Genomic DNA, 13,090 nt, shown 5'->3' on the forward strand with positions numbered 1-13,090 from the left:
AAACTATATGGAGAGGGAATAAGTCAGATAATGAATATACAGAAAGAGAAGTAACAAGAAATCAAGTTGCAGAAAGGAAGAAAATAGAGCTTAGGGAAGAAGACAAAAGAGAATAGTGAAGAACATGATAAAACAAAAAAGAAATAAAAACAATTTGAGGAGCAATGCTCCTTTTCCCACTAGATGCTCAGATCAAAAATTAAAAACAAGGTGTTGGAAATTAAGGTAATGAATGAAGTGGGGAATTGGGATTCTGCTGCCAAAAGAAGAAAAGCTTTCAAAGATCTCTAGGAGAAAGATATTGGAAAATTTCTTGCCTGTACTGTTGTCAGCCTCTCTCTCTTCCCCACATCTCATTCCTGCACTGTTGTGTTGCTACCTCAGTGTGTTAGGAAGATAATGGAGTAAGGAGAGGGAAAATAAAAGAGCTGAAATTTGACTCTGTGTATTATCACAGAAATCAGAACATTTAAGATTTTTTTTGTATTTTTTCTCAGCTGAAAGTTATGAAGAGCTTTAAATGAAAACTGAAATACAATGTAACTAAAACTTCTTTCACACATTCTCCCCAAATAGAACACTGCACAATACCACAGGGCCATGCTTCCATCTTCTTCTTTCTAATTACCTTTTGAAGCATATATAGTGTGGAAAATCTCCACAAAAGTCACTGTGCATCCAGTCATGGCTTTGTTTACACACAAGGAAATAGAGGCTTACACTAAGAGAACGCTGCTGCTGCTGCCCTCACTCCTTGGAGCAAGTTTCCCTTCAGCTGACATCTGTTGCTGCTGCTTAATGAATCCCATCAGCTCCATTGGCACAGAAACCACGGCAAAAGTATTTCAAACATGGAGAAGGAAATGGATAATGTGGTAGGCTCAGAGCGCATGAGGAGGTTAGCTACCTCTCATCCAGTAGGCTGGCTTAGTTTTAGGAGCCATCCAAATATTTGCACCTCTTAAGGCTTTAACAAATAAGCGTCTTTGCTGTGATGCAATGGAAAATGTGGCAGTGTTTCACAGGGATCCGCCTGAAAGAAGTTGTCAGGGCTGGAATCACTGAGGGCATGGCAGTGGGGTCTGGCTGTGCTGCCCCAAGAAAGCTGCTGGTGCAGGGGGGGCTGGTTCATCACAGAGTGATGTCACCATGGTGTAGAAGTGTCAATGACAATAGGGGTCTTGCAGCCTCCAGCAAAAGGAGCATGAGGACTGAAAAGTAATGGAGCAGTGAGGCAGAAAAGGAAAAACACAGAAGACTCACAGGAAAAGCAAGTGATGTATTTTCTGTCTGGATATGTGCTGTGGTAATTGGCAACAGCCCTTTTGAGAATTAATAAGTCCAGATACTGAGTGTGATAGAGGTTTTGAGATCTCTTGTCTTAAAATAAAACCGTTGATTGGTTTTCTTTTAAAATGAAACCCTGTGTTATAAAACCAGACCTTTGCTTGCCCTGCCTCTCGGATAACTGCTGATATATTGAACCTGGGATACAGTAAAAGATTTGCATTTCATGAAAAAAGTTTCAAATGGGAGATGAACTTAACAGAATCTATGTCTACTTGAAACCCAGGGCACTCAAAAATTCACTGTGTCCTCTGCTTGCCTATCCTCCCTGTTTTGATACTTATCCACAGCTCCATGTTCCCTCTTGGTTTCTTTTTGCCAAGTATGAAAACCTTGGCAAAACTACCAGTGATGCACCAGGACTCTAAAATAGATGGTTATTTTTTGGATGCTCTGAAAAGACCATAAACTACACTTGACTCTTTCTCCATATATTAAGCTCAGCTGCTGCTTCCCTTTCTGATCTAATCTGCAATAGAAGGTTGTCATATCCTGAATACTTTTCCACCTGGATCTTTCTGTGGCTTCCATAAAAAGTCAGGCATTCTTACAGGAGAAATAAAATACGCACATAAATCCAGCATGCCGTTCATTACAGAAGGCTGAATCCTGTATCACCCGCCTCATGACAAAGTCTGAGCTGTTGCAGCAATACACCCTCACAGATTGCATCTCCAGAATATAAGCACCACAAACTTTGCTTTCTGGAATAAACACCACAGTTGAAATGTGAAAATATTTCTGCAGACGCTGCAGTGTCACTGCAGTGAAGAACAAGCAGTGTTACTGATTCAGCTGAAATGCTTCTTGCAGAGCAAGCTTCAAAGCAAGGCTGTTTTATCAGTTTACATACTTTGAGCAGAGAGTTTATTTCTTGTGTAATCCTCCCTGAGGCACTCCGGTGGCTGAGCAGAACCTTTGCCAGAAGCGCCTGCTTCCTGCTCTGTAAATGTAATTTCTGCTCCCTTCCCTCTGTTTTTGGGCTGAATTCTGTGAGTTCTTTGTATGGGCTGCTGCTGAATCTGATATGTTTTATGAAGAAAACATGGATTTGGATTTTTAGAGGATTCCTGACTTTAGACAAAAATGACTGTTTTGCTTTGAGATGACTCTCATCTCATCATGAAAGTGTGCTGGAACAAGAGATGATTTTTTCCATGTGCAAGGCTCACACCAGGACCAAAAGCTACTGTGTCTTGCTCAGCTGCAGGTCTGCAGCATTGCACTTGAGCCATCTGTTGTCAGGGCCTCTGGCTGGAAAACAACCTTGGTAAAAGCAATGAGCTGTAAGCAGTTTGAGATTGGTTGGTCACTATCAGCCAGATCTGACTTTAGATAGTGCACTTTAATGTGGGGCTCCTGCAGCACCACATCCTTGGAGAACTCTCTTCTGTTTTGGCACTCTCCTCCTGATATTATGATGGACATCTTATAAAGATAACTTATACCTCGAACCAATAGCAAGGACTGTAAAAAGAAGCTTATTAACTGTATCTTCGCATTGATTCCTTGTGTGAACTTCATGGGAGACGCATACCAAGACAAAGATGAAACTGTTTTGAGGTATAGGTGAAGTGGATTCATTGCTTTCAAGGGTGATATACCTGTCTTGTGTGTGAGCCAGTTGCAGTCCCAGCAGAGCAGGTGTTTTGTGCATAAAGGCTTTTTGCCACTGTGATGTTCACAGGTCACTGAATGGCTGGATGTCTCTGTTGTCTTGCTTACAGCAAAACCTGAGTAGTGTAGACTGAGTCATGCTAAGAGATGTGCTTGAGCACCAAGTGTCTCTCTCCTGTGGTGTCCTGCCCTGCTCCCAGGCCCAGGGTGAGGTGGCCCTCAGATGTCTTGGTTTACACATGATTACTGCAGTGGCTCCCCGGAAACGGTGCTGCCTAAGCTGAAAAGGGGTGTGAGTATCTGCTGTTACCTGGATTTCCTACTTGTGTTGAAGTAGGGCTCGTGTTTGATGGTTGAATTTGATGACTCTAAAGGTCTTTTCCAACCTTAACAATTCTATGGAGCCCCCATGGTTTGGTTGCTGTGGGACTGAATCAACATCAGGCCCCTCTGGCTCTGCTGACAATTCGCTCAGGACGTGAGAAGGATGCTCCCCATCCCCCTTCTTGGGCTGGGATCTGTTTTCACCTCTGCTGTTGTTCTCACCCCTACTGCCACCTGAACTATTTCTCTCCAAAATGAAGCTGCTAACATCAATCTTCCTTGTGCTGGCTAAGCCCATGTGGCAGTTTTGAGGAAGGAGAAAAAGCACAGCAATTCTTTTTTTGGGACACTTTGTTCCTATGCACAGGAAGTTGTAAAATTGCTGATAACGAGTTAGTTCATTCATAGCTGATGCCAGAAATGACTGCCTTCTGTCAAGGCACTGTCTTAGTGAAAAGGAACTGTGATTGAGCAAGGCAAGGAATTGACAGTTCTCTTTCAGTTACAGTGGATGCTCTTTTGCCTAGAAGTCTGTTATCTTCAACCATTTCCCTCAGAGGAGTAGGCAGTCTTGGTCCAGTTTAGATTACGCTATTTTTGGTAATTAACAACAATTTTCCAATGCCATTTCTCTGTTGTGGTTTCTACTGACCAAATGCCAAAGGTTATTTTCTGAGCTGTTGTAAACTGTCAACTTTTCAGCACCCGTATGGGTTGAGACCTTCTGAGAAATATTCTCTAACTTTATTTCCCAACATCACAGTAATTTTATACTTATTTCACAAGATCTAAGGAGGTGTGTTAGTCCATGGAAAAAAACATTCCCAGATTGAAACATGCTTCCTGGAACTAAACAGCCATGCCACTTTTATGCATGTAATTTAAATGAAATGAAGGTATGGATGAGTGACAGAACGTCTCTTGTTTCAGCAAAAACTTATTTTGTGGGTTTTTTGCATTTATCACAGAAAGACAAGGTTTAATTTTTTAAAGAGTTTCCTATTTTGTGCACTTAACATACTTGTGGAAAAACAAATTATCTGGGGCAGTGGATTTTGGTAATAATTCTATTTTCCTGTCTTTGGTTCTAACCGATATCTCTGGAACATCAGGAGATACGTCATGACCGCAGGGAGGACTGTTCATGGCTGTTTCTGGTTGCAGTCACATCTGGGAATCCAAACAATATTACAGGACATGCTGGAGCATAGATTACTTGCAACAAGGGCACATTGACCCAAACTCCTTTTTCTGTTACCAATTTTATTTTTTTGTGGGCGTCTTTTAGGCATGATCTTGACTATAAAATGCTGCTAGTTCATTCCCTCCCTAGTTTGCGGCTTCTCTCCTGAGACTTGCACTGAGGGTTGTATTTAAATTGGCTGGAAGACTGACAAAGGGCAGATGTTGTAAGGAGGTGGCTCTGCAAGTCAGTCTCCTTTCCAGGATTCTGTGTCCTCCCTCCTTGAGGTATCAGATAAAGCTGCATGGAAAGAAGGAAGCATGTTGTGCAAACCCTGACTCTAAATGCTACTGCTCTCCTATTCACCTACACCTGTTGGAGAAGAAGGCTTGGGGGACTTCAGGGTAAACTCATTCAGGACATTCATTCTGGTATTCTCCTTGCTGCCTTAGAAGAACCTTGGCTGAGCTGTGAGAGAAGGGCATCTTGTTGTGATTGTTCCACACAACATGTTCCTCCTATTTTTCTAAAGTTTGTTTTAGCTTGTTGAAGGACTGTTCTTCAAGGCAGGGCAGATATCCTAAATAAAGCCTTTTCAGCCAGAGGGGAAAAAATTATAGTCTTCCCAACCAAGCTGAGGTTCTGGCTGCCCCAGATTTGCTGATGCAATAGTTCTATCTACCACTCTGCCTTAGTGTTGACAAATGGCAATGAAATTGTAATGGCTACTTTAAATTGTGCCATGGTAATTTCATAAACACGATGTATGTAACTCTACCCTGGGCTGTACTTAATGGGATATGATCTAGGAATTCAATGTTTATATATCATAATGTGTTGGTATCTTTGTTCTTATCCTATTTTGTTTAAGCAGGAGCTTTAGAAGACCTCACTTAAATAAAATAACCTATCTGTGGCTCTTTGTGTCAATGAGATTGAAGGGTTAGAGGAGTTCTTCAGTTTAAAAGAAATTGTAGGATTCTTGGTTGCAGTGAGGGTCTGAAACTGGGGTCTGCTCTGGTTCTTTCCAGTGTTTTGCAACAGAAGTAGACTCAAAGCAGCCAGCCACTGGGGAAGAGGGAAATCTGCTGTCACTCCAGTAAGCTCTGAGAGACTCTGGGTCCTCCTACAAGCTCTTACTGGGTCCCTGAAGTTGGTTTACACTTCTAGACAGATATATCCAGCTATGTTGCAAGGAGTGAATGGCACTTTACCCTTAACAGTCTGCACAGATAAGGACTGTGTGCTACCAGAGAACCTGTTTTTCAGAGTAATGAAGTAAAGCCAACAGGATTGGTGACAAGGGCATGCCTTTCCTAGCCAGGATTCATCCCCGGAGAGCGTGGTGCACAGTAGTCAACAGCTCTAACATTGCTGCAGCAGAATAACCATTCATCTGGGGTACTTTCTGGCCTGTGAGTACTATGGAGATTTTTTTGTATCCTTTTAGGTGGAATCATTAGATGTGGTGCAAGTAATTTAACGGTAAAATTTTAGCAGCGTGTGTGCATGCTATACTCTGATTGAGAGAGTGATATGATCCTTATTATTGCACAGGGAGTTGAGGTCCTCCTAAACGTGCCTTGCATATGTTTTTAAGAGAATTAAATTGCAGGACTGGATTATCCCATAGAGAATATGTCTCTGCTTAGAAAACAAATCGGGGTATAATGTTACATATACTGTAGAACTTGAGTACATTGGGTTTGTGCCTCTGGTGACAAGCCTGCTCAGTTATGGGTAGCTTTATGCATAAATCTCAGTACATGTGCCAGCAGAGCCATACACTTCAGTGACTGTAGTTGCTGGGTTGTGCAGATATAAATTTAAGCAGGATTTGTCTGTGTAAAAAGAAAATGTGTGTGTATCTAATCAAATTCCGCCTTGTTTTATACTCCTGTTCAGCTCTAGTGATTTCTGCAGAGATATGACAAACATCAGCTTTGGCTTTGCTGCGTGGTTTTGCAGGAGGTTTCAGCAGAGCAAGGCTTGCCATTACTCACTGCAGAATTTCTGTCACCAGTAAAAGTTGTTATATTCATGCAGGGAAAGGCATTCAGTTAGAAGCTGTTTGTGTTTTTGTTTTCCGTGATGTTCAGAGCAGAGCAGCTCACAGAATTAACTGTCCCCCGTTAATGGAATGTGAAGCTGCTGAAAGCAGCTGAAGGACCAGGATAGCTGGGAAATCTGCAGCCCATTGGCCGCACTAACAATGTTGAGAAACATCTACCCTGCCAGTCTCTCAATTCTGCTGGTTTCACTTCGTTATTTAGAGCAGAGTTTATATTTGTCTGGTTTTTTTCTTCCTCGGAGAGTAGATGCAGTAACATTTTTCTTGGTGATTTGTACAGATAAAGTGGTGATTCCAAGTGTGTTTCATGATGCAAGATATGCTTTTGGAGACTTTCAGATAATTAAGTGAAGAACACAAAATTGTCTTGCTATTTCATCAATCAGTGTAAAATGCTGCCTGTGATTAACATCTCCATTAAAAGTAATCTCTTGAACTGCTTGAAAAAATGTTTCGAGTGTGATATATCGGTACATTAAAAATAAAGTACTGAGCAGTGCAATGTAGTGCCACAGTCAGTTTGCAGGTTTGGTGGTTACAGTGCAGATCAGGCTGGGGATAGTGCTGAACAGCAGAACTCTTTTTTTTTTTTTTTTTTTTTTTTTTTTTTTTTTTTAAGGAGTAACAAAGAAGCAACCATGTAGAAAAGGGTATATTTTCCTGGTTAATAACAACTCCTGTATTTGTAGACTTTTTGCAATGGAAAGTAAAACTATTTGTTAGACTGAAACATGAGTAACGAAGTGCATACATAACATAACATTCTACAATAACTTATTAAATATTTCCAATAAACCATATGCAGATGCATAACATCCATTAGAGGGCAGGAGCCTCAGGTTTTTTAATCCCAGGATGCAAGCTTATTTTCTTTTTGCTTGGAATAAATCTTTCGAATTTTCCATTGTGCTGTTGACTCTAGGGGTCACTTTATTCCCTGACACTAGTGTTGTAAAGACTACTTAGTCTGTAGAGTTAATTAAGGAACAAAGGTTCTACGAAGGACAGGAGTCAGGTACAAGTATTTATATGTTGTATATTTGAAACACATGCACCAGATAGGACTCTTCAGACAATAAATTGTACTGAAGTACCATCAATCACATAACTTCGCACGTCCCCCAGAATGACACTTGGAGGTCAGTCTGCATTGCTCCAGGAAAGCACTGACCTGACCAGGTTATAAATAAAATCTGCTTAAAGTGAAACATGTGACAAGAAAATGGTCATGGTTAGAAATGACAGCACAAAAAAAAAAAGAAAACTTTCTACTCAATTGCTCTGATTTCATTTTTGAGAAGAATCGGCTGTGGATTCTCTCATGGTGTGCTCGCCTGCTCCTCTCCAAAGCAGCAGCTGCCCTGTGTTGATGTCCTCTAGCTGGAGGTTGTGACCAGGAGCTATTTTCTGGAGTTTGGGATGAGGAAACCCTTAGGGCAGTTGCATCTTCCCATTAAATACAAAGTGCCCACATTCCTAATGGACTTGCTTGAAATCACCCATGTCCTAGGCTGGTTCTCCAACAGCTGAACAAGCTCTTTGTGCATTGGTTATCTATGTTGGAGCAGTTTTAATGAACAAAATGCTGATAGTTGGGAAAATTTAGCACAGAATGACAATAAAATAAATGGTGGGTCTAGTTTTGAGTATCATGAGGACAGTTTGTCTCATCTGAAGGCCTAGTTCAGAGCCTGATGACACCAACAATGCAATGACATGAATGTATCTCCAACTTTGCTTATTGGCTCATAATAATGGGCTGAATCTTAGCTGAATGAGGAGCTGCAGCATCCCTTGCATTTGTTGATCTATCAAGCATAAGGCTTGTATTACAAATAAAAACCAGGTGAGCCTTTGTGTGACTGCCTTGGATAATTGAATATTGGAGGGAACATCACTGGCTGGAGCGTCCCCCTGAGGTGTCAATAAGAGACAGTACAACATATTTCATACAAAATACTATGGTGACAAATAACCATGGAAACTGTATCACTTCAGCCTGTCAGGTGATGGAAACAGGCCCTTCTCCCCCGTTTTCCATTATCACAGCTCCTATGTGGTGGGTAGAGAGTGGGGGACCAGGCAGCAGGACAAATGAAGGGTGTGAAGGAGCTCAATTCTGTGAAGCAAAGGAAGTGCCCCATGTCATTGCTGTTCCTTCTGCATCCAGGCTATGGTCTGGGCCATGCCCTGAGGATCATGGCCATTTTTCCAGCAACAGGGAGAGGATGTGTGATTGCACAACTCAGAGATGCTCAGTACTATCCAACCTGTGAGGATGGTTTATCCAAAACCTATGGGAGCAAGCAATAGACAGGAAAAGAAACCAATTTGAATGTCCTGGGCATTATTAAATGAGGAAGAGGGGAGTTCATTGCTCATTTGCATGGTCCTGTTAATAAAGTGTGTTACCAGGAAACCTGAGGATCTCCTAACCCATTCACTGGTAAAAGAGCTCTCATTCATCTCATTAGAGCAACAGAGTGAGAGCTGCAATCAATTATAGAAGTGCCAAGGGTGTTGAAAATTAGTTTTGCTGGGGATTCACCTTCAAGTTTTCTTCTTCCCTCTGAAGGAGAATGGACTGGAGAATAAGGTAGTGGTTTTATAGAAAAGAAACAATCAAAAATATCATAATTAAGGTAAAACTCCTCTCAGATATTGGAGGATATCTCCAATTCCATGGGAGATGGGAAGAACATAGAAAGGAATGAAGACATGCCAGCCATGAAGCCAGTGTGAGGGCTGAAGAATAGCAGGATACTTGGGATGGTGGACACCAAAGGTGCATGGAAATGTCTTCAGGAAGGTATATAATTAAGAAAAAGGAAGCCTAGATCAGATTCATTAGAGAACCATTCAGACTCTGGGCAAGACACCAAGAGCAGGCACTACTGAGGTAGCTCAAGATGCTACCACTGGGGTATCTAGCCAAGAGGAAAAGTTGTGTTCACCCGAGCTCTTCTCTAAGCAACAAACTTAGTGAAATTTAGTTACAGTTGCTTGTTTTCCAGGCTATGGTAGCTAATCATTTTTTCATTTGAATATGGGAAAAGAATGGTATTGGTTACAGGCTCTGTTTTCTCCCCTGCCAGTCTTCCATGCACACATTTTCTCCTGGATTTAGAGAGGAAAGGCTATGGAATGTTTTCTCCTAATGTCCATAAAATCATTGGGCCTCTCTGTATAATTTAAGAGCTTGTCTTATGCAAGGCACTTGAGGCTTTTCAACATGATTCCAATGACTCAAGCTCAAGTAGAAACGTCCCACTATTGTTGGTTCCAAATATCTGTAAGAGGCTAACTTCAAAGTGCTTAAAAGGGCAAATTTCAAAATAGTTGGACCTGGGAAAGTCTGTAGGGACAGAAGGGAGAAAGACATTTAAGAAGAGAGAAGAGCTGTTAAAAGTAAGATCTCAATTTCTCTGTTTATTTCAAGAGGGAATTCATCTTGAATTGTTTTGGGTTAGATTTTATTTCTGATTAATTTGTTCCACGATGCCCAGAAAAAAACCGTTTCTATTTAAATATTTTGAGTGATATTACAAAATAAACATTTCAATTTGATTCAGAGGAGTTAAACAATATGGTCACACTTGAAGACACTGTATTAAAGTGCTGACAGATGTCCAGGTCCACTTTCCTCCATAATTAAAGCCCTACTTGAACAAAACCTGAAAGGTTGTTGCCAGATCTCTTCTTTCAACCTTCTTTCATTACATTTGAGGTTTGGGTTTTGTATAAACCTTGGCAGAAACTTGAGAATTACAGTAAAATCCAGATTATATTTGACAAAGGGAAATTAACATGGCTGGGCACTTGTGGCCAAGTGCATGTTGGAGTTTTATGACTATTTGCAACGGAGGCTTCAGTCATTAGTTATGGTATTCTTTGAAACTTAGTTTGTCTCCTTTTGTCCCCAGAATTAGTATTTTTCCAATATAGATTTTAAATATTTTGTTTCTGTTTTGTTTAAATGTTTTGATTCTGTTGGAATATTGTACCCAAAGCTTTCAACACAAATATTTTACTTCTCATTCATTTGTTTCTCACTCAAAAGTGGGAACTTTTTGCCATATTTGCTTTAAAACAGTGGTTTTGAAGTAAAATCTCAATTATTATGTGGTGGATACTATTGTAACAACACGGCCAGGCTGATATGCTTTGTTCATGACCACACTACACATCTCACAGAAAAAAAATCTATCTGCTCTACTGTGATTAGAATCTATCACACTTTTTCTGCTGTATGACTTCGTAGCAAGGTCTTATCAGCCAAAACCACGTTGTTCTGTATCAATTATCTCCTATGAAATCCCTGACTGAGGTTTATTGACCCTTGACTCCTGTTCCAGCTCTATCATGAGTAGGGCTCCTGTCTATCTGGAGTGCTCCTACCAGCAGAAGAAGTGGGTCTGGAGAACTGTTCCTAAGCAGTTACTATGCTGTGTATTAAATTAGCTGCTACATACTAAGTTCTTGCACTGAGTGAAAGGTATTTGCAATTCTTTTTTCTGCAAGTGTGGATTGGGTACCTAATGGGCCCTCTGTTCCATGGGGAATGCAGATGACATGACATCCCTGGAAGGCAAGGTAATAATCACTGAAGTCAGATGGAAAACTTGTTTTATCTGCTGAACAGAAGGGTGTCTCAATGGCTTTTTTAGTGCTAAATACACCAAGGACAAGGAACACAGGCAGAGTGCTGTGGCAGTAGGGAAAGCAGCTGAAAACAAGTCTAGCCTTTTCCACTGATCTGAAAAGAAACTTCAGGGCAGGCATTTCTGATCTGTCTGATGGTACAAAACTCTAAAATATTCACAGTTGAGATGGACTGGGGATCCTTGCCATGATACTGCACCAAGTCACGGAGGGATATCTGCAGTACGTGATTATCTCTGTGTCACCTTTTATTAAGACTGCAGAGTCTGTGCTCTTCTGAGATTAAATTTTCCCTTGTCTGTCTCAAAAGGCTTAGAGCACAAAGTAGGCTGGGTTGAACCACTCTATCCCGAGGTGAACTGTGCTCTTAGGAAATACCCTGTAATTGTACCCAGCCTACACTCCTTATTGTTCTGTGGCAGTCATGTGTGCTTGTGTTTCAGTGTAACTGGGTGGGTGCTGTAAGGTCTGTAAAAGCTGGTAATCACACACTTGCAGGGGGAAAAATGCAATTAATTAGCAGTTTTGAGAATATGATTTCTTTGCTGTCAGCTATTAATCTGCTACTATTGAAAGAGAACTATTTCTGCTGGAAATTGTTGTGTTACATAGTTATTTTAATGCCTGTGCACTCTTAGTGCTTTTAAAGAGAAGAGACATAGTCTTTTCTTCCTTTTCATTCATTAAAAACTTCTAATTGTGGAAGAATGATTGGATCATGAATAGGCTGGGGCTGCTCCAATGTAGTATCACCTTAATGGCTGAATACCTAGAAAATAACCACACGTTAACTGTAAATCCATCCACAGAAATCCTAATAAATGAAGATGCATCTAAAAATTCTGATTGCTGACTACAAAGGGGAAAAAAACAACTGTCAGTCAGTAGAAGTAGAAAAGAACTATTGACATAAACATAGCATTAAGCAGAAGCAAAAGTCAGAATTTGTCCTGTAGAGCAGCGTGGATGCCCACTTGAGGGAAGGAGTTTCCAGCCCAGTGGGGCTGATGGCATGTGGGGGTACACATGCTTTGGAAAGGGAGCAGTGCAGACATTTGGAGCCCACAAATGGGATCCAAACTGGGGGAAGAACTGAGTCTGAATGAGTCCTGATACCTCAATATTTGGGGTTATGGACTGGTGCTGATAGGGAGTGCCTACAGGCAGCTATGCAAGAAGCTGTTGTGTTGAGCAATTAAATAAAAACTTAGTGTTTATTCTTAACACATTTCAGTTAAACTTTATCTCATACTATTATTCTGGAAATACTTTAATGTTAATCCCTGCTTGATGTTGTCTTAAACACACAACCTTCTAAGAGTACTTGATGGCAGTGTGTTACCAAGATTTACTCTTGTGTTGAGCATTTTAAATTTGCTTTATTGCAGCTTCACTGCAGCTTTATTTTTAGTTAGTTCCTAGTGAGAGTGAATAAATAGAAGGCCATATCCAATCTTTCTACATAGGTTATCTTAGGCATAATTTTTTTCTTTGCTGCTAATAATAACTCCCAAGTAATGTGGTAGGTACTGCAGAAAATAAATAGTGCCTGTTTAATTTTAGAGGAATTACATAAGTATGACAAAATAAATAGAAAGCAGCAGGGGAAAAAGGGTTGCTGGTTCAGATGTTGAAGGCAGTGTAGGTGAAACACTCTGGGGCCAAGTAGGGAGGCAAAGCTCATCAGCTTTCCTAGAACAGGGTTTCTAGGGCACAACTTTAAACCATATCTTGGACCTAGGTTGTCCAGGCAGAAGCTAGGCTGAGCCTAATTCCCTGCTCCAGAGGAATGCTTAACTGCTGCAGGGGCACACCACAGGCTGTTCTAGTAATCCTGTGTTCTTAGAGAAGTAAACACTTTAGAGATATGCCAAACTTAGCTATGT

This window comes from Manacus candei, unplaced genomic scaffold (assembly GCF_025592945.1).
Source record: "Manacus candei isolate 608988 ecotype Guabito, Panama unplaced genomic scaffold, ASM2559294v1 h1tg000025l, whole genome shotgun sequence".
Classification (NCBI taxonomy): domain Eukaryota; kingdom Metazoa; phylum Chordata; class Aves; order Passeriformes; family Pipridae; genus Manacus; species Manacus candei.